This window comes from Convolutriloba macropyga, chromosome 9 (assembly GCF_964194025.1).
Source record: "Convolutriloba macropyga chromosome 9, txConMacr16.3, whole genome shotgun sequence".
Lineage (NCBI taxonomy): Eukaryota > Metazoa > Xenacoelomorpha > Acoela > Convolutidae > Convolutriloba > Convolutriloba macropyga.
Window position 1 is genome coordinate 62,695,137 of NC_134476.1, and position 18,902 is coordinate 62,714,038.

Below are 18,902 nucleotides of genomic sequence, written 5' to 3' on the forward strand. Positions count from 1 at the left end.
AATTGCATAAATTATAACACAACCGTGGCTAAAATTGCATGTATTAAGTGACTATTTTGCAAACCGCAAGGCGGCCAGTTAAAGTGATCCTGTATATGAATATAGGACTACAAAACAATACTGTTGTATATAAATTCGCTCCCACTTACGCAAATGCCTACGACCATACCATGTTGAATGCACCGGTTCTCGTCCGATCACCGAAGTTAAGCAACATTGGGCCTGGTTAGTACTTGGATGGGTGACCGCTTGGGAACACCAGGTGTTGTAGGCTTTTTCTTTTGAGTATTCAAACCTCATAGAATACTTTTATTCGATATTTACACATTTTAGAGCCTCAAAAAGCCTCGGTGATCGAAAAAGTTAAGCCTCATCGAGCGCGGATACTTTTTTGGAAATTGGTGAAAACTTGTCCAAAATGGTTCGCTGTGCCAGATTTTTTTGTTTTAGCCCCAACTATGGCTCAAGTGGAGCATGCCCACAAAAAATGAGCCATTTCGGACTAAAATTGACGATTTGGTGGCCAAAACAAAGTTCGGTGATCGAAAAAGTTAAGCCTCATCGAGCGCGGATACTTTTTTGGAAATTGGTGAAAACTTGTCCAAAATGGTTCGCTGTGCCAGATTTTTTTGTTTTAGCCCCAACTATGGCTCAAGTGGAGCATGCCCACAAAAAATGAGCCATTTCGGACTAAAATTGACGATTTGGTGGCCAAAACAAAGTTCGGTGATCGAAAAAGTTAAGCCTCATCGAGCGCGGATACTTTTTTTGGAAATTGGTGAAAACTTGTCCAAAATGGTTCGCTGTGCCAGATTTTTTTGTTTTAGCCCCAACTATGGCTCAAGTGGAGCATGCCCACAAAAAATGAGCCATTTCGGACTAAAATTGACGATTTGGTGGCCAAAACAAAGTTCGGTGATCGAAAAAGTTAAGCCTCATCGAGCGCGGATACTTTTTTGGAAATCGGTAAAAACTTGTCCAAAATGATTCGCTGTGCCAGATTTTTTTGTTTTATCCCAAACTATGGCTCAAGTGGAGCATGCCCACAAAAATGAGCCAATTTGGACTAAAATTGACGATTTGGTGACCAAAACAAAGTTCGGTGATCGAAAAAGTTAAGCCTCATCGAGCGCGGATACTTTTTTGGAAATCGGTAAAAACCTGTCCGAAATGATTCGCTGTGCCAGATTTTTTTGTTTTATCCCAAACTATGGCTCAAGTGGAGCATGCCCACAAAAAATGAGCCAATTCGGACTAAAATTGACGATTTGGTGACCAAAACAAAGTTCGGTGATCGAAAAAGTTAAGCCTCATCGAGCGCGGATACTTTTTTGGAAATTGGTAAAAACCTGTCCAAAATGGTTCGCTGTGCCAGATTTTTTTGTTTTAGCCCCAACTATGGCTCAAGTGGAGCATGCCCACAAAAAATGAGCCATTTCGGACTAAAATTGACGATTTGGTGGCCAAAACAAAGTTCGGTGATCGAAAAAGTTAAGCCTCATCGAGCGCGGATACTTTTTGTAAATGACAATTTCAGCAATAACCCTTGCTCCAAACACACCCCATATACTTGTAAAGGCCATTCTAATAGTTCCCCTGCTTGCGTTTACTGTATATTTGATATTTGGAACTGTCTCGGAAACATCAATACTAATTGTAAAATTTCCCTTTATTAATCTAACTTTTAAGTTAGTGCAAATCGCTGAGTTCCATTCTTTAGGCTGCACTCCGCTAACGCAGAGTGCATTCAAATAAAACTTATCAAATAGAGTTGATACTTACCTATTTAATAAGTTTATCACAACAATTAGGCTAAAAGCAATTCGCCACTGATTTTCCCAATTACCGACCTAAACCCACTGAAGTCATGCTTCCGGTTCAATGTCCGGTTGAACAGGTTCCTCGGACCCAATTCATCTCTCCCTTGTTTTGGGGCCGTTCCACTGTATTGTGGATGGTTGGAAGCAAAAAGTTTGTGCGTTGGTCATAATACACTGTATGGCTACGAATTGCATAAATTATAACACAACCGTGGCTAAAATTGCATGTATTAAGTGACTATGTTGCAAACCGCAAGGCGGCCAGTTAAAGTGATCCTGTATATGAATATAGGACTACAAAACAATACTGTTGTATATAAATTCGCTCCCACTTACGCAAATGCCTACGACCATACCATGTTGAATGCACCGGTTCTCGTCCGATTCACAACAATTAGGCGAAAAGCAATTGAGCTATGATTTTCCCAAGTACCGGCCTAAACCCACTGAAGTCATGCCTCCGGTTCAATGTCCGGTCGAACAGGTTCCTCCGACCCAATTCATCTCTCCCTTGTTTTGGGGCCGTTCTACTGTATTGTGGATGGTTGGAAGCAAAAAGTTTGTGCGTTGGTCATAATACACTGTATGGCTACGAATTGCATAAATTATAACACAAACGTGGCTAAAATTGCATGTATTAAGTGACTATTTTGCAAACCGCAAGGCGGCGAGTTAAAGTGATCCTGTATATGAATATAGGACTACAATACAATACTGTTGTATATAAATTCGCTACCACTTACACAAATGCCTACGACCATACCATGTTGAATGCACCGGTTCTCGTCCGATCACCGAAGTTAAGCAACATTGGGCCTGGTTAGTACTTGGATGGGTGACCGCTTGGGAACACCAGGTGTTGTAGGCTTTTTCTTTTGAGTATTCAAACCTCATAGAATACTTTTATTCGATATTTACACATTTTAGAGCCTCAAAAAGCCTCGGTGATCGAAAAAGTTAAGCCTCATCGAGCGCGGATACTTTTTTGGAAATTGGTGAAAACTTGTCCAAAATGGTTCGCTGTGCCAGATTTTTTTGTTTTAGCCCCAACTATGGCTCAAGTGGAGCATGCTCACAAAAAATGAGCCATTTCGGACTAAAATTGACGATTTGGTGGCCAAAACAAAGTTCGGTGATCGAAAAAGTTAAGCCTCATCGAGCGCGGATACTTTTTTGGAAATTAGTGAAAACTTGTCCAAAATGGTTCGCTGTGCCAGATTTTTTTTGTTTTAGCCCCAACTATGGCTCAAGTGGAGCATGCCCACAAAAAATGAGCCATTTCGGACTAAAATTGACGATTTGGTGGCCAAAACAAAGTTCGGTGATCGAAAAAGTTAAGCCTCATCGAGCGCGGATACTTTTTTGGAAATTGGTGAAAACTTGTCCAAAATGGTTCGCTGTGCCAGATTTTTTTGTTTTAGCCCCAACTATGGCTCAAGTGGAGCATGCCCACAAAAAATGAGCCATTTCGGACTAAAATTGACGATTTGGTGGCCAAAACAAAGTTCGGTGATCGAAAAAGTTAAGCCTCATCGAGCGCGGATACTTTTTTGGAAATTGGTAAAAACTTGTCCAAAATGGTTCGCTGTGCCAGATTTTTTTGTTTTAGCCCCAACTATGGCTCAAGTGGAGCATGCCCACAAAAAATGAGCCATTTCGGACTAAAATTGACGATTTGGTGGCCAAAACAAAGTTCGGTGATCGAAAAAGTTAAGCCTCATCGAGCGCGGATACTTTTTGTAAATGACAATTTCAGCAATAACCATTGCTCCAAACACACCCCATATACTTGTAAAGGCCATTCTAATAGTTCCCCTGCTTGCATTTACTGTATATTTGATATTTGGAACTGTCTCGGAAACATCAATAATAATTGTAAAATTTCCCTTTATTAATCTAACTTATAAGTTAGTGCAAATCGCTGAGTTCCATTCTTTAGGCTGCACTCCGCTAACGCAGAGTGCATTCAAATAAAACTTATCAAATAGAGTTGATACTTACCTATTTAATAAGTTTATCACAACCATTAGGCTTTTAAATAATAAATTCAGATGCTATTATTTACAGTTGTTATTTACAATGATGTTGAAATAATTCAGCAGGTTTCATTGATGAATCGTTACAGTTGGTATTTACAAGGAAAATTTATCAGATTTTATTGTTGAAGCTTTACAAATTAAGTACAAAATTCAAATAGTTTTTTGTTTGTTCAGGGGTTTCTTGCCAGGATCCATTTAGGACACTTGCCGTAAATCTAAGAGTTTCAACTTTCATATTTACAAAGACGTCGCGCCAACTATTCAGCCTTAGGGTACTTCTCGCTCCAGATAATTGTTCGCATTTGAGAATTAAATGTTCCGATGTTTCAAACTCTTTTTCGCAATAGCTGCAATTGGTGACTCTGAAAAATTTTTCATCCATCTAATCTGTTTGTCAACAAGACAATTGAAGGCAAGGCGATATAAAAGATTTTGTTGTTGTGGCAAAAGTTTGTAAAATTTCCAGATATTTTTGCTAAAGAGAGTTAATTCTTTCGTTGAACAATTGTACTTTATGACGGATTTGTTTAAGCGGTCCTCGATAAAACTTGTTGGAAAAACTTGAGCAATGACATACCAGTAAATCTCACTTGTTCTTAAGGCTTTGTCAAGTCTCAGGGAAGTTTCGATGTTGTTCTTAAACAGAAGGATACTGTTGTCAGTTTGAGAGACTTTGAGCTTTAAAGATTTTAAGAAAATTGTTAAGTCATTTGGAAAGGAAACATCGTTCTCGTTTGATGAGTTAATTTCGTCTATCAGTTTTGCTGAGATTATTTTTGATGTAATATGTGGAAGAGAGATACCGCCCACAGCAACAGATTGGTAAAGAACTTCACTTCTAATTTCCATTTTGTCACCAGTTTTTAGTAGATTGTTGATGAGTTTTTGAACATTCGTCAGAATATTTACTGTTGTGTCCGTGTGTCTTGAATAATACAGGAACTTTGGAAGGATAAAAGTTTCAATGATTTGTCTCTTGGCTTTTAAAGTTTTCGATCGAGAAATGAAGCGCATGTAAATGGCAATTTGTGTTTTGATGAGATCAAGTAAGTTTGTTGATGATTTATCAGTAAAGAATTTAATGCCCAGGATTTTTGTTACACGTACAGTTTTATAGAAAGCTATGTCTCTCGTTGACAGGATCTCACTCTTTTTGACGTTGATTTCTAGTTGAGTGCAATCGCAAAAATCTTTGACAGTGTCAAATAGTCCTTTAATCGATGATATGCGTATTGAGCAAGTAATGTCGTCTGCACAAGCCACTGTTTTTGAGCTGGTGAATCCTTTAATATGTGGTGAGTTGTCTATACAGCAAAGCAAGGGCTCAACAGCAAGTATGAAAAGTAAAGCTGAAAGGGGACAACCTTGCCTAACTCCGCGTTGTAGTACAATTGTTTTGGAAAGGTAGCCATTGATTTCAATAATTGCTTTCGTTTCATTGTAAACTGTTCTGATGGCAGATTTTGTGTATTGATCAATGCCAATTTTATCGAGAAGGGCGAAGATGTAATCTCTGTCTACTTTGTCAAAAGCTTTTGAAAAATCCAGATTCACAAGGCATTTGCTGTTATTTAGTTGCTTATGGGCTTTTCGAACTTTATTTAATGCTATATGGATTTGTCTTTTGCTCAAGTATGCATGCTGATGTTGGCCTATTATGTCTTCAAGATCTATTATGATTCTGGCAGATAGAATGTGTGATAGAATTTTGAGGTCAGTGTTCAGCAAGCTTATAGGTCTAAATTCATCAACAGTTCTCGGATTATCAGTTTTAGGCAGAAGTTTTAAGATTGCAATATTTTGGCTTTCAGGGACTTTTTTAGTTCGAACAATATTGTTGAAAACGCTTTGTAGCAATGGGGCCATTTCTCTCTTAAAAATCTTGTAAAAGTTTGAGGTTATTCCATCCGAACCCGGTGAGCTCTTTGCATTGAGTTTGTTAATTGCTTTCAATACTTCATCTATGGTGATTTCATTTACATCATTTGTTGCTTCGTTTTTGCACTCGTTCAAATGGTCAAGAAAAATCTCAAAAGAGCCTTTTTTCTAGCTTTTGTAAAGCTGTGAAAAATGGTTTTCAAAGACTTTGATGATTTCTTCCTGATTTGTTGTAACACTTGCACCAACCCTAAGTGAAGTAATATTGTTCGTGTTGTTTTTTTGCTTTGCCCAAGTTTTCAAGTCTTTCGCGTTTCCAAGTTCGCATGATTGGGTCAATTTCTTGAAGTGGATGAACTGATCTTTTTGTTTGTTGTTGTCATACGCATTTATTTTCGAGACTGTATCATTATATCGTTTTAAATTTTTTTCATTGGAGTCATGATTTTGTATTTGTTCTCTCAGCCTTTTCTCTTCGGCCAGGATGTTTTTCATTTGCGAGCTTAAGATTTTTGATTTATTAATAGCTAAGGCTTGGCAGACATCACGTATGTGGCACTTCAGCTCTTCATAACTTTCATGTGTCAAACAGTTCATTCCAAATGCTTCTATTTCTGTTTTGATGTACTCTTTGTTTGGAAATAAAATAGCATCGTTCATTTTCCAAAAGCTTTGGCCTCGTTCTTTTTCTTCGCTTTTGTTGCTTAGTTCTAACAGCATGTGATCTGAGAAATTGCTCCGATGTACTTTCATTTCGCTGTACTGGGTTTGGTTTGTAAAAAAATAGTCTATTCGTGAAAAAGACGATGTTCTTTTGTCATAGTGTGTGAAATCAAGTACGTCCAGTTCTACCACTGCATCAAATAGTAGAGCATGCTCTGTAACCGTTTGGAGCTTTACAAATCGCTTAACTCTATCGTCTACGCTTCGAAGAGCAGTTGATGTGTTTCGCGAATCATGACTGAAAGCATTAAAATCCCCCGCTAAAACAATAGATCGTTCCGTGTTGAGTTTCGAGAGATTTGAGCTTAATTGCTTCAACTTTTCACAATAGAAGCTTGTATTCAGATATACATTGAATACAGTTAGATTGAGTTCCGTAAAATTAATTCCAGAGTGATCTCGTGATTGCAGTATTCGATTATCAGTTTTTAGTTCTTCACTCCAAACTGTAACTAAACCTCCACTGCAATTTATTGCAGGCACTAGATGATAGCGTAATTTGTATTGCTCGAGAACTGTTTCGTGTGAACGAGATAGAGCTGGAATTTTCGATTCTTGGATACACAAAATGAATAAAGTTCCGCTAGCTAATTTGTAGCATTTTTCGATTATTGCGAAGAATTTTTTCGGGCTCTTAAGGCCACATGAATTCAAACAGAAAACTTTGTGCTCAATCATTTTTGTTTTGTTCGAACTGATTTTTCTTCTTAATCCACTGATCGTTCAAGAAGTGTTTTGCGATTTGCGCGTTTTGTTGTTTTTGTGTTTCACTAAGTGGCCTTTTGGCGCCTGGTCTGTACTGTTTGAGAACAGCACTATTATCAAGCTCTAAAGATTGAAACTTCTCTGTATTAAGATAGGCGGAATCATTACATTCAGCGTTTTGTATGTTGGTTGAGGTTTTGTCAGCGTTTTCTGTTTCTTGTTCTATGACTGTAGCATTTTCTGTTGTGCCACTACAAATTTCTTCTGTATAAGTTTCTTCCACTTCCTCTTCATCTATGGTCAAGTTGCAAGAGGAGGTGTCACTGATTGTTTCAGTTTCGGGAACTTTATGAAAATTTGTTGGTTTCTGTTTTTCAGCACGATTATTCTTTGTTTCTTTGTTTATGTTTTGCACATTTTTGATTCTTTGTAGCTCGTTTTGCCATAAGTAGCACCAATCTTTATGGTGTCCCCGATACTGTAGTTTGCTTTCTTAACAGTAACTGCAGTTATGTAATGAGGGAGCATGGAACTTGATCTCTAAGCTGTTCCATTCTTTGAATTCTGCGATCCGATTTTCATATGACCAAGTTTTTAATCTTTCCTCTTCAGTTGCGTTTTTCACTGTCACACTCAGTGTTGCATAACCATTGAAGATGAGATCGCCTCCTATGTTGTCTTTCATTCGAATAATTGCGGGGCTATGTTCTATTCCCTCTGGAAGATCTATTAGTTTCAGGGCTTCAGTGTCTGTGCAAACATAAGGGAGATTACTGAATTTGATATTGTATCTTCTAGGATAGAATGATTTTTCTGTGTTGAGGAAATGTTTGCCCATAGGAAAAACGGTTTTGCCTAGTAAATTTAGGCCTCTGGATCTAATCGAATGGTATTGCTTTTTGACAGTTGGTGGTGAAACAACAGTCAGCGAATGAAGTCTTTTGTCTCTTATGTATGCGAATGTTTTGCTGATTGTTATTTGATTTCGTGCTTCTTGCGGGAATTCGTGCAGAATTGATTTAGCACACTGAAGATAGGCGTTGTTCAAAGAACCTGTGTTTGAAATAATTGATTTCGTAAAAGGAGGAATAATTTGCATGATCTGGAATTCGCTTGAGTTGGTTTCTTTCGACAAGCCTTTTTGAGTGATTGAAGAATACATATTTTGGTTTTCGCTGGGAGTAGGCGTAATCAACGAGGGGATAGTGTTCTCCCCCATAGGGGAAAACTTAATTGTTTGAAGACGAAGACTTATGAAAAGTAGATTGTGACAAACGAAAGGTTTCTCAAATAAAAATTAGTGTTTTGGAAAACTCAGAAGTTAACTTAATAAGAACTCTAAGCGCTCTACAGTAAAGGAGAGAGCAACTTAAAAAGAGGAACTTAAAAAGCTAAAGCTAAGGAGGAAAGGGATTTAAAAGAAATTTTGAAGAGTAAAATTAGGAGAAAAAGGTAAAAGAAAAAGCCAGGATTTTAAATCTTAGTGAAAAAGCAGCTTTTAGTGAAAAATCTCTTTTTATAAAAGACTCACTCCCAAAGGCTAAAAGAATTTTACTCACTCCCAAAGGCTAGGAATTTTACGGAACTCAATCTAACTGTATTCAATGTATATCTGAATACAAGCTTCTATTGTGAAAAGTTGAAGCAATTAAGCTCAAATCTCTCGAAACTCAACACGGAACGATCTATTGTTTTAGCAGGGGATTTTAATGCTTTCAGTCATGATTCGCGAAACACATCAACTGCTCTTCGAAGCGTAGACGATAGAGTTAAGCGATTTGTAAAGCTCCAAACGGTTACAGAGCATGCTCTACTTTTTGATGCAGCGGTAGAACTGGACGTACTTGATTTCACACACTATGACAAAAGAACATCGTCTTTTTCACGAATAGACTATTTTTTTACAAACCAAACCCAGTACAGCGAAATGAAAGTACATCGGAGCAATTTCTCAGATCACATGCTGTTAGAACTAAGCAACAAAAGCGAAGAAAAAGAACGAGGCCAAAGCTTTTGGAAAATGAACGATGCTATTTTATTTCCAAACAAAGAGTACATCAAAACAGAAATAGAAGCATTTGGAATGAACTGTTTGACACATGAAAGTTATGAAGAGCTGAAGTGCCACATACGTGATGTCTGCCAAGCCTTAGCTATTAATAAATCAAAAATCTTAAGCTCGCAAATGAAAAACATCCTGGCCGAAGAGAAAAGGCTGAGAGAACAAATACAAAATCATGACTCCAATGAAAAAATTTTAAAACGATATAATGATACAGTCTCGAAAATAAATGCGTATGACAACAACAAACAAAAAGATCAGTTCATCCACTTCAAGAAATTGACCCAATCATGCGAACTTGGAAACGCGAAAGACTTGAAAACTTGGGCAAAGCAAAAAAACAACACGAACAATATTACTTCACTTAGGGTTGGTGCAAGTGTTACAACAAATCAGGAAGAAATCATCAAAGTCTTTGAAAACCATTTTTCACAGCTTTACAAAAGCAAGAAAAAAGGCTCTTTTGAGTTTTTTCTTGACCATTTGAACGAGCGCAAAAACGAAGCAACAAATGATGTAAATGAAATCACCATAGATGAAGTATTGAAAGCAATTAACAAACTCAATGCAAAAAGCTCACCGGGTTCGGATGGAATAACCTCAAACTTTTACAAGATTTTTAAGAGAGAAATGGCCCCATTGCTACAAAGCGTTTTCAACAATATTGTTCGAACTGAAAAAGTCCCTGAAAGCCAAAATATTGCAATCTTAAAACTTCTGCCTAAAACTGATAATCCGAGAACTGTTGATGAATTTAGACCTATAAGCTTGCTGAACACTGACCTCAAAATTCTATCACACATTCTATCTGCCAGAATCATAATAGATCTTGAAGACATAATAGGCCAACATCAGCATGCATACTTGAGCAAAAGACAAATCCATATAGCATTAAATAAAGTTCGAAAAGCCCATAAGCAACTAAATAACAGCAAATGCCTTGTGAATCTGGATTTTTCAAAAGCTTTTGACAAAGTAGACAGAGATTACATCTTCGCCCTTCTCGATAAAATTGGCATTGAACAATACACAAAATCTGCCATCAGAACAGTTTACAATGAAACGAAAGCAATTATTGAAATCAATGGCTACCTTTCCAAAACAATTGTACTACAACGCGGAGTTAGGCAAGGTTGTCCCCTTTCAGCTTTACTTTTCATACTTGCTGTTGAGCCCTTGCTTTGCTGTATAGACAACTCACCACATATTAAAGGATTCACCAGCTCAAAAACAGTGGCTTATGCAGACGACATTACTTGCTCAATACGCATATCATCGATTGAAGGACTATTTGACACTGTCAAAGATTTTTGCGATCGCACTCAACTAGAAATCAACGTCAAAAAGAGTGAGATCCTGTCAACGAGAGACATAGCTTTCTATAAAACTGTACGTGTAACAAAAATCCAGGGCATTAAATTCTTTACTGATAAATCATCAACAAACTTACTTGATCTCATCAAAACACAAATTGCCATTTACATGCGCTTCATTTCTCGATCGAAAACTTTAAAAGCCAAGAGACAAATCATTGAAACTTTTATCCTTCCAAAGTTCCTGTATTATTCAAGACACACGGACACAACAGTAAATATTCTGACGAATGTTCAAAAACTCATCAACAATCTACTAAAAACTGGTGACAAAATGGAAATTAGAAGTGAAGTTCTTTACCAATCTGTTGCTGTGGGCGGTATCTCTCTTCCACATATTACATCAAAAATAATCTCAGCAAAACTGATAGACGAAATTAACTCATCAAACGAGAACGATGTTTCCTTTCCAAATGACTTAACAATTTTCTTAAAATCTTTAAAGCTCAAAGTCTCTCAAACTGACAACAGTATCCTTCTGTTTAAGAACAACATCGAAACTTCCCTGAGACTTGACAAAGCCTTAAGAACAAGTGAGATTTACTGGTATGTCATTGCTCAAGTTTTTCCAACAAGTTTTATCGAGGACCGCTTAAACAAATCCGTCATAAAGTACAATTGTTCAACGAAAGAATTAACTCTCTTTAGCAAAAATATCTGGAAATTTTACAAACTTTTGCCACAACAACAAAATCTTTTATATCGCCTTGCCTTCAATTGTCTTGTTGACAAACAGATTAGATGGATGAAAAATTTTTCAGAGTCACCAATTTGCAGCTATTGCGAAAAAGAGTTTGAAACATCGGAACATTTAATTCTCAAATGCGAACAATTATCTGGAGCGAGAAGTACCCTAAGGCTGAATAGTTGGCGCGACGTCTTTGTAAATATGAAAGTTGAAACTCTTAGATTTACGGCAAGTGTCCTAAATGGATCCTGGCAAGAAACCCCTGAACAAACAAAAAACTATTTGAAATTTGTACTTAATTTGTAAAGCTTCAACAATTAAATCTGATAAATTTTCCTTGTAAATACCAACTGTAACGATTCATCAATGAAACCTGCTGAATTATTTCAACATCATTGTAAATAACAACTGTAAATAATAGCATCTGAATTTATTATTTAAAAGCCTAATTGTTGTGATAAACTTATTAAATAGGTAAGTATCAACTCTATTTGATAAGTTTTATTTGAATGCACTCTGCGTTAGCGGAGTGCAGCCTAAAGAATGGAACTCAGCGATTTGCACTAACTTAAAAGTTAGATTAATAAAGGGAAATTTTACAATTAGTATTGATGTTTCCGAGACAGTTCCAAATATCAAATATACAGTAAACGCAAGCAGGAGAACTATTAGAATGGCCTTTACAAGTATATGGGGTGTGTTTGGAGCAATGGTTATTGCTGAAATTGTCATTTACAAAAAGTATCCGCGCTCGATGAGGCTTAACTTTTTCGATCACCGAACTTTGTTTTGGTCACCAAATCGTCAATTTTAGTCCAAATTGGCTCATTTTTTGTGGGCATGCTCCACTTGAGCCATAGTTTGGGATAAAACAAAAAAATCTGGCACAGCGAATCATTTTGGACAGGTTTTTACCGATTTCCAAAAAAGTATCCGCGCTCGATGAGGCTTAACTTTTTCGATCACCGAACTTTGTTTTGGTCACCAAATCGTCAATTTTAGTCCAAATTGGCTCATTTTTGTGGGCATGATCCACTTGAGCCATAGTTTGGGATAAAACAAAAAAATCTGGCACAGCGAATCATTTTGGACAGGTTTTTACCAATTTCCAAAAAAGTATCCGCGCTCGATGAGGCTTAACTTTTTCGATCACCGAACTTTGTTTTGGTCACCAAATCGTCAATTTTAGTCCAAATTGGCTCATTTTTTGTGGGCATGCTCCACTTGAGCCATAGTTTGGGATAAAACAAAAAAATCTGGCACAGCGAACCATTTTGGACAGGTTTTTACCGATTTCAAAAAAAGTATCCGCGCTCGATGAGGCTTAACTTTTTCGATCACCGAACTTTGTTTTGGTCACCAAATCGTCAATTTTAGTCCGAATTGGCTCATTTTTTGTGGGCATGCTCCACTTGAGCCATAGTTTGGGATAAAACAAAAAAATCTGGCACAGCGAATCATTTCGGACAGGTTTTCACCGATTTCCAAAAAAGTATCCGCGCTCGATGAGGCTTAACTTTTTCGATCACCGAACTTTGTTTTGGTCACCAAATCGTCAATTTTAGTCCGAATTGGCTCATTTTTTGTGGGCATGCTCCACTTGAGCCATAGTTTGGGATAAAACAAAAAAAATCTGGCAGAGCGAATCATTTTGGACAGGTTTTTACCGATTTCCAAAAAAGTATCCGCGCTCGATGAGGCTTAACTTTTTCGATCACCGAACTTTGTTTTGGTCACCAAATCGTCAATTTTAGTCCAAATTGGCTCATTTTTTGTGGGCATGCTCCACTTGAGCCATAGTTTGGGATAAAACAAAAAAATCTGGCACAGCGAATCATTTTGGACAAGTTTTTACCGATTTCCAAAAAAGTATCCGCGCTCGATGAGGCTTAACTTTTTCGATCACCGAGGCTTTTTGAGGCTCTAAAATGTGTAAATATCGAATAAAAGTATTCTATGAGGTTTGAATACTCAAAAGAAAAAGCCTACAACACCTGGTGTTCCCAAGCGGTCACCCATCCAAGTACTAACCAGGCCCAATGTTGCTTAACTTCGGTGATCGGACGAGAACCGGTGCATTCAACATGGTATGGTCGTAGGCATTTGCGTAAGCGGGAGCGAATTTATATACAACAGTATTGTATTGTAGTCTTATATTCATATATAGGATTACTTTAACTGGCCGCCTTGCGGTTTGCAAAATAGTCACTTAATACATGCAATTTTAGCCACGGTTGTGTTATAATTTATGCAATTCGTAGCCATACAGTGTATTATGACCAACGCACAAACTTTTTGCTTCCAGCCATCCACAATACAGTGGAACGGCCCCAAAACAAGGGAGAGATGAATTGGGTCCGAGGAACCTGTTCAACCGGACATTGAACCGGAAGCATGACTTCAGTGGGTTTAGGTCGGTAATTGGGAAAATCAGTGGCGAATTGCTTTTAGCCTAATTGTCCATGATGATTGAAAAGCTATTAATGTCACTTTCGGATCATTACCTCAAAGTGTGATAGGAAAGCCACAAGCAAGTACTCCACTTTGTGCAGGAAAGTCCTTTGGGAGTGAGTCTTTTATAAAAAGAGATTTTTCACTAAAAGTTGCTTTTCCACTAAAAGAGATTTTTAACTTGCTTAAGATTTAAAATCCTGACTTTTCCTCTTAAATCCCGACTTTTATTTTGCTTTATCTTCCGGTTTCATTCTCAACTTCAAAAGTCTTAAGCTCAAAAGTCTTTACTTTTTGCTAAGTTTTATCCCTCATCTTCAAAATCTTACTAGAGAACTTTTCGAGAAGTCAGAGCCTCTTTGAGGCTGAGTTTTAAAATGAGCCAAATTGAAAGGCTTCTGTCTGAAGCCAGAATGACAGCCGACGAAACAACACAAGATGAAAGCGATTTTAATGAAGTGCGAAGTAAAAGAAAAAGGTTCAGAAAACAGGCACAAATTCCAATCACCAACGTTAGACCAATTGTTGTTTCTATTGATCCAAGGCCATCACAAATACAGTTTGCGAGAGCAATCAGATCAAACTTTCCAGTGGTCAAAATAAAGCACATAAGAGAGCTGAAGAACAATACCGATTTTTTTATTCAACCTGAGGACCTCGCTTCTAGAGAATGTCTAATGCTGACCGTAAACCTAACTCAAGCCTTTCCTAATGCTGCTGTGAATGCCAGAAACACACTTCCCAAGCCAAAAACCAAACCAAGCTTCGTGATTGTAAATGTGCATCACAGCATTAGTGAAGATGAGATAAAAGCTGAGCTCCTAAACAACAACGCAATGAATGTCAGCAAAGTTACACGAATAACAAGCCGAGCAACTGGCCAACCAACAAAATTAATTCGAGTCATAACTGATTCCAATAACCATGTTAGTGCAGCTCAGAAACATGGTGTCAAAATAGGTTGGCAGCTATACCGATGTGAAGCAAGCCGTGAACCACCCCATGTAATGCAATGTTTCAAATGCCAACAATTTGGTCACTCGGCAAAAGAATGCAGTAATGCTACTCGATGTCTTCGCTGCTCGCAGGAGCACAGTGTTAAAGAATGTACTGTTCAAAAAGAAAACGCTAAGTGTTCTAACTGTGGCGGTGCTCATGCGACAGTTTATCGCGGTTGTCCGGCCTATCAGCAGAAGCTAGCTGAGGCTTCAAGAAAGATAAATGAGAATAAATACTCTACTGCATCGAAAAACTTGAAACCGCAAACCAACGTTGAAATGCCGCCACAAACTGAAAAAATAGCTGTTCTTGTAGCCGAAGTCTTGAGCAAAATACGAACAGTTCTAAATACCATGTCCTATAGTGATATAATAAACATTGTCTCTAACAGCGCCTCACGCATCTTCAATGAAAAAATTGATGGTCAAAAAATACATGAGAGCATTAAGAGTGCAAATGCAATCCCTGTTAATTCAATGCCGCCTAACAACACATCAAACAGCCAAAACTTTAACCAAAATGGATAAGCTCAAAATTTTGCAATGGAACTGTCGAGGTCTAAACAACAAAATAAACGATCTCATTTTATTCCTAGCCGAAAATGACATAGACATAATTTGCGTGAATGAAGTGAAAAAATGGCAGAAAACCAACCATCTTCGTAATTATGTTGTTGCAACAGAAACTTATACCAACAGTCATCATGGCTCTCTTATTTTAATAAAGAACAACATCGTCATAAACCGAACAGAACCAGCTGAAAAAGAGAACGATTGCAGCGGAAAAACACTGGAAATACTAAAATTATGCATCACGCTACCGTATTTTGGAGACTTTTGGATAATATCTGTTTACAATTCACCTGGAAAACCACTCTCACTAGAAAAAGTATTCTCAGAAAGTATGACAAATGTTTTTGTTTGTGGTGACTTCAACTCTCTCCACCAAGAATTAAACTGCTCGTATGATTCTGAAAACGGTGAGAAACTCCTGAATCTAATAGACAACGGTCATTTTAAACTCCTAAACAACGGTCACCACACATATCAGTCGTTCGACGGAAAAAGTAAAAACATGCTCGACTTACACTTTTGCGATAGTACAGTTTTTAGGAATTTTAGTAATTTCGAAGTCTCAGAGGATCTGGGAAGTGACCATAGAACCACAATCACAACGTTTAACCTCAATATAAGCAAAAAATTTGAATTGAAATCGGAAATTGACTTCAGACAATTCAGAGAAAACGCTAGAAAATCGTATAGATCATCGGACCTTTGGCCTGCGCAGTATCCGGGAAAGGATGAACTAAATAAGTTTAGCAGCAATCTGGTTGAAATAATACACAAATCGTTAGAAGACTCCTATGTCAACAAAAACAAGCTTCCTTACAGTATTGAGACACAAAAATTGATAAAACTGAAAAGGAAAAAGCGAAGAGAACTCAAAGGTGCAGTTAACGATGAATTTAGGTCTCTAAAAACCGAGATAAATTATCTGCAGAAAGAAATCAAACGATCAATCAGGCAATCAGAAGAACAAAAAAGAGCTAAAATTCTGGCACGTGCAAGAGACAAGGGCAGCAAAGGTTTTTGGAGAGCAATAAAAGAACTAACAAATGACCACGAGTCAAAACAAAAAACTCGCGACTATCCCGATTTAACATATAAAGAGTCGAAGGCAGTCACAGATCATGAGAAAAGCGAGCTTTTCAAACAACTCCTAAAAGACACAATGAAAGACCACACAGCAGTACCAACAGAAATTGCCGAACACCACGAGGAAATCGAAAAAGAAACCAAAGCATTTCTAAGTACAAACGTCGACACCGAGCAACTTTGTATTGTGATTAAAACAAAAGAATTCGATGAAATATTGAGAGTATCGAGAAAGTCATGTCCCGGACCAGATAAAATCAGCTACAAAGTGCTCAGTGAGTTACCACGGAGTATAAAAGCCCTAGCCTGCCTCCTCATTTCTAGTTCAATTAACAACTCGTATGTTCCAGTAAATTGGAAAGAATCACAGATAACAATGATACCAAAGCAAGATAAAAACAGATCAAAGGCTGAAAACTATCGACCTATTAGTCTTACAAATTGCCTGGCCAAAGTTTGCGAAACTGTTGTGAAAAACATTGTCTTAGAACATTGCGAAAGTCTAAATGTATTTGGCGAAACTCAGAGCGCTTACAGGAAACATCGCTGTACCACAGACAATCTTATCAAACTCACTCAGCACGTTAGTGAAGCTTTCCAATGGTCTGAAATGGTTGGTTTAGTTTGCTTGGATGTTGAAAAAGCATTTGATGCCGTATGGCGTCTAGGGTTGATCCACAAATTGAATTCAATTGAGCTGAAGATCCCAATCATTAAGTGGATAAATTCATTCTTGTCACAAAGGAACGTTTACATAAAGATAAATACTAGTGTTAGCGCCAGTTTCTGCCCGACAGCCGGTGTGCCCCAAGGCAGTGTAATTGCTCCCATTCTCTTCCTTATATACGTTAGCCGATTGCCAAAAATGAAAGCACAGATTTCACAGTTCGCTGACGATTTTGCCCTGTACTACAGATCTCGCTCAACACAACTAATTCAAAACAATCTGCAATCATCACTAAATAGCCTTATAGACTGGTGTGACCACTTGAAAATTAAAATAAATCCTAACAAAACTCAGTACATGATTTTTAAAAACCCATCTAAGAAAAAGTCTGAGCTCAATTTAAAAATAAAAGGCGTACCCGTCGGAAAAACACAAACGCTAAAATTTCTGGGTATTACTCTCACTCCTCATCTCAGATGGAACGATCACTGCCAAAGCCTAATAAAGAGAGCAAACAGCAGGTTATTTCAACTGTGGAGACTTAGCAATCTAAACATCAACGAAGAGAGTCTTTTATTGGTATACAAATCTTGGATCCGGCCTCTTTTTTTGTACTCAAATGCCTGTTGGATTGACCAATCCCAAGCACTCATTAATAAAATACAATGTGTCCAGAATAGAGCCTTGAGGATCTGCCTACGAAAACCTAGATTTTACAAGGTCCAAAAACTTCATGAAGACGCAAACATGCAAACAATTAGAGAAGTTCAGATTAAACTAGCAAACGGGTATATTAGTCGGGCAATTAAACATAACATACAGTCTGTAGTGGAACTAATTCACAAGAAAAGGCAGTGCCCGCTTAATAAATGCAAAAGTACTCTCGACCACCTTCAATACTAAACAAAAACAAAAAAAGAAATGACAAACTGGTGCACACTAGCCATCCGGCGTAGGTAGCAGCTCAAAACACTGATGAATGACAGAATGAGGATCGAGCCCCAGTGCATCCCCAATTTCAAGGCCTTAAATTGTTTTCCAAGAAAAATCGGCAGCCGGACTGACATCAGTGGAAAACTTAGGAATTGAATAAATAGGAAGACGAAGACAAAAACGGGATAACAAGGAAGTGCAACTTTATATTGAAATCTCAGCGAAAAACATCACACGATTTTAATGACTAGCAAACGAAATAAGACAAATTATTAGCCAGTAGCGCAGTTGTGAGGAGCAACGAACACGAAGATCTCTATACCTACAGCTACGGTTCGACTCCAACTTTGTTTATTTATCACTATGCGATTTTGTTTTTCTTTTTTTCATATATCAGTCAAAGCGTTTACTACCTACAGCCAACTCAAAATGATTTAGTATAATTGTTGAAGCCAAGCCAATTGGCGCAGCGGAGAATCACGTATACACGTAACTAACAAATCGAACCGATAAGAGTTCGAATCCGAGAAGTGTCACCTTCCTTTTATTTCCTTCTCTTACTTTTTATTTTGCACATAGGCGTCCTTTTATCCGATCAGAAATATTATGAGTGTATGGCCAGCCGCTCGCTTAGTCAATTCGGGGCCAGACACAACTTAATCTTAATCCACTTCATTCTTTTCATTCTATTCAGCCAGCCGCTCGCTTAGTAAATTCGGGGCTGAACAGATCACCAAAAACACCAAAACAAAAACTAATTACGGCAATTATCAATTTAAACAAGCTTCGTTTCCTTTTGAAATCTTTATTTCAGTCTTTTTACCATCTATTTCATACTCCACTGAATTAAATTAAACAAGAGAAACACTTCATCATCTAGCTTTGTGCTGCGCGCGGTTTGGTTTCAGT

The 18,902-nt window shown here is 37.7% G+C and overlaps 3 non-coding genes across 3 annotated transcripts; 2 read left to right on the top strand and 1 right to left on the bottom strand.

Moving 5' to 3' along the window:
- Positions 1 to 155: 155 nt before the first annotated feature.
- LOC142347654 (5S ribosomal RNA) lies at positions 156 to 274 on the top strand. The gene has a single exon (XR_012760635.1). It is a non-coding gene; the product is annotated as a 5S ribosomal RNA (ribosomal RNA).
- Positions 275 to 2,569: 2,295 nt separating this feature from the next.
- Positions 2,570 to 2,688, top strand: LOC142347655 (5S ribosomal RNA). The gene has a single exon (XR_012760636.1). It is a non-coding gene; the product is annotated as a 5S ribosomal RNA (ribosomal RNA).
- Positions 2,689 to 13,270: 10,582 nt separating this feature from the next.
- LOC142347656 (5S ribosomal RNA) lies at positions 13,271 to 13,389 on the bottom strand. Its single transcript, XR_012760637.1, has one exon. It is a non-coding gene; the product is annotated as a 5S ribosomal RNA (ribosomal RNA).
- Between the last annotated feature and the right edge of the window lie 5,513 nt (positions 13,390 to 18,902).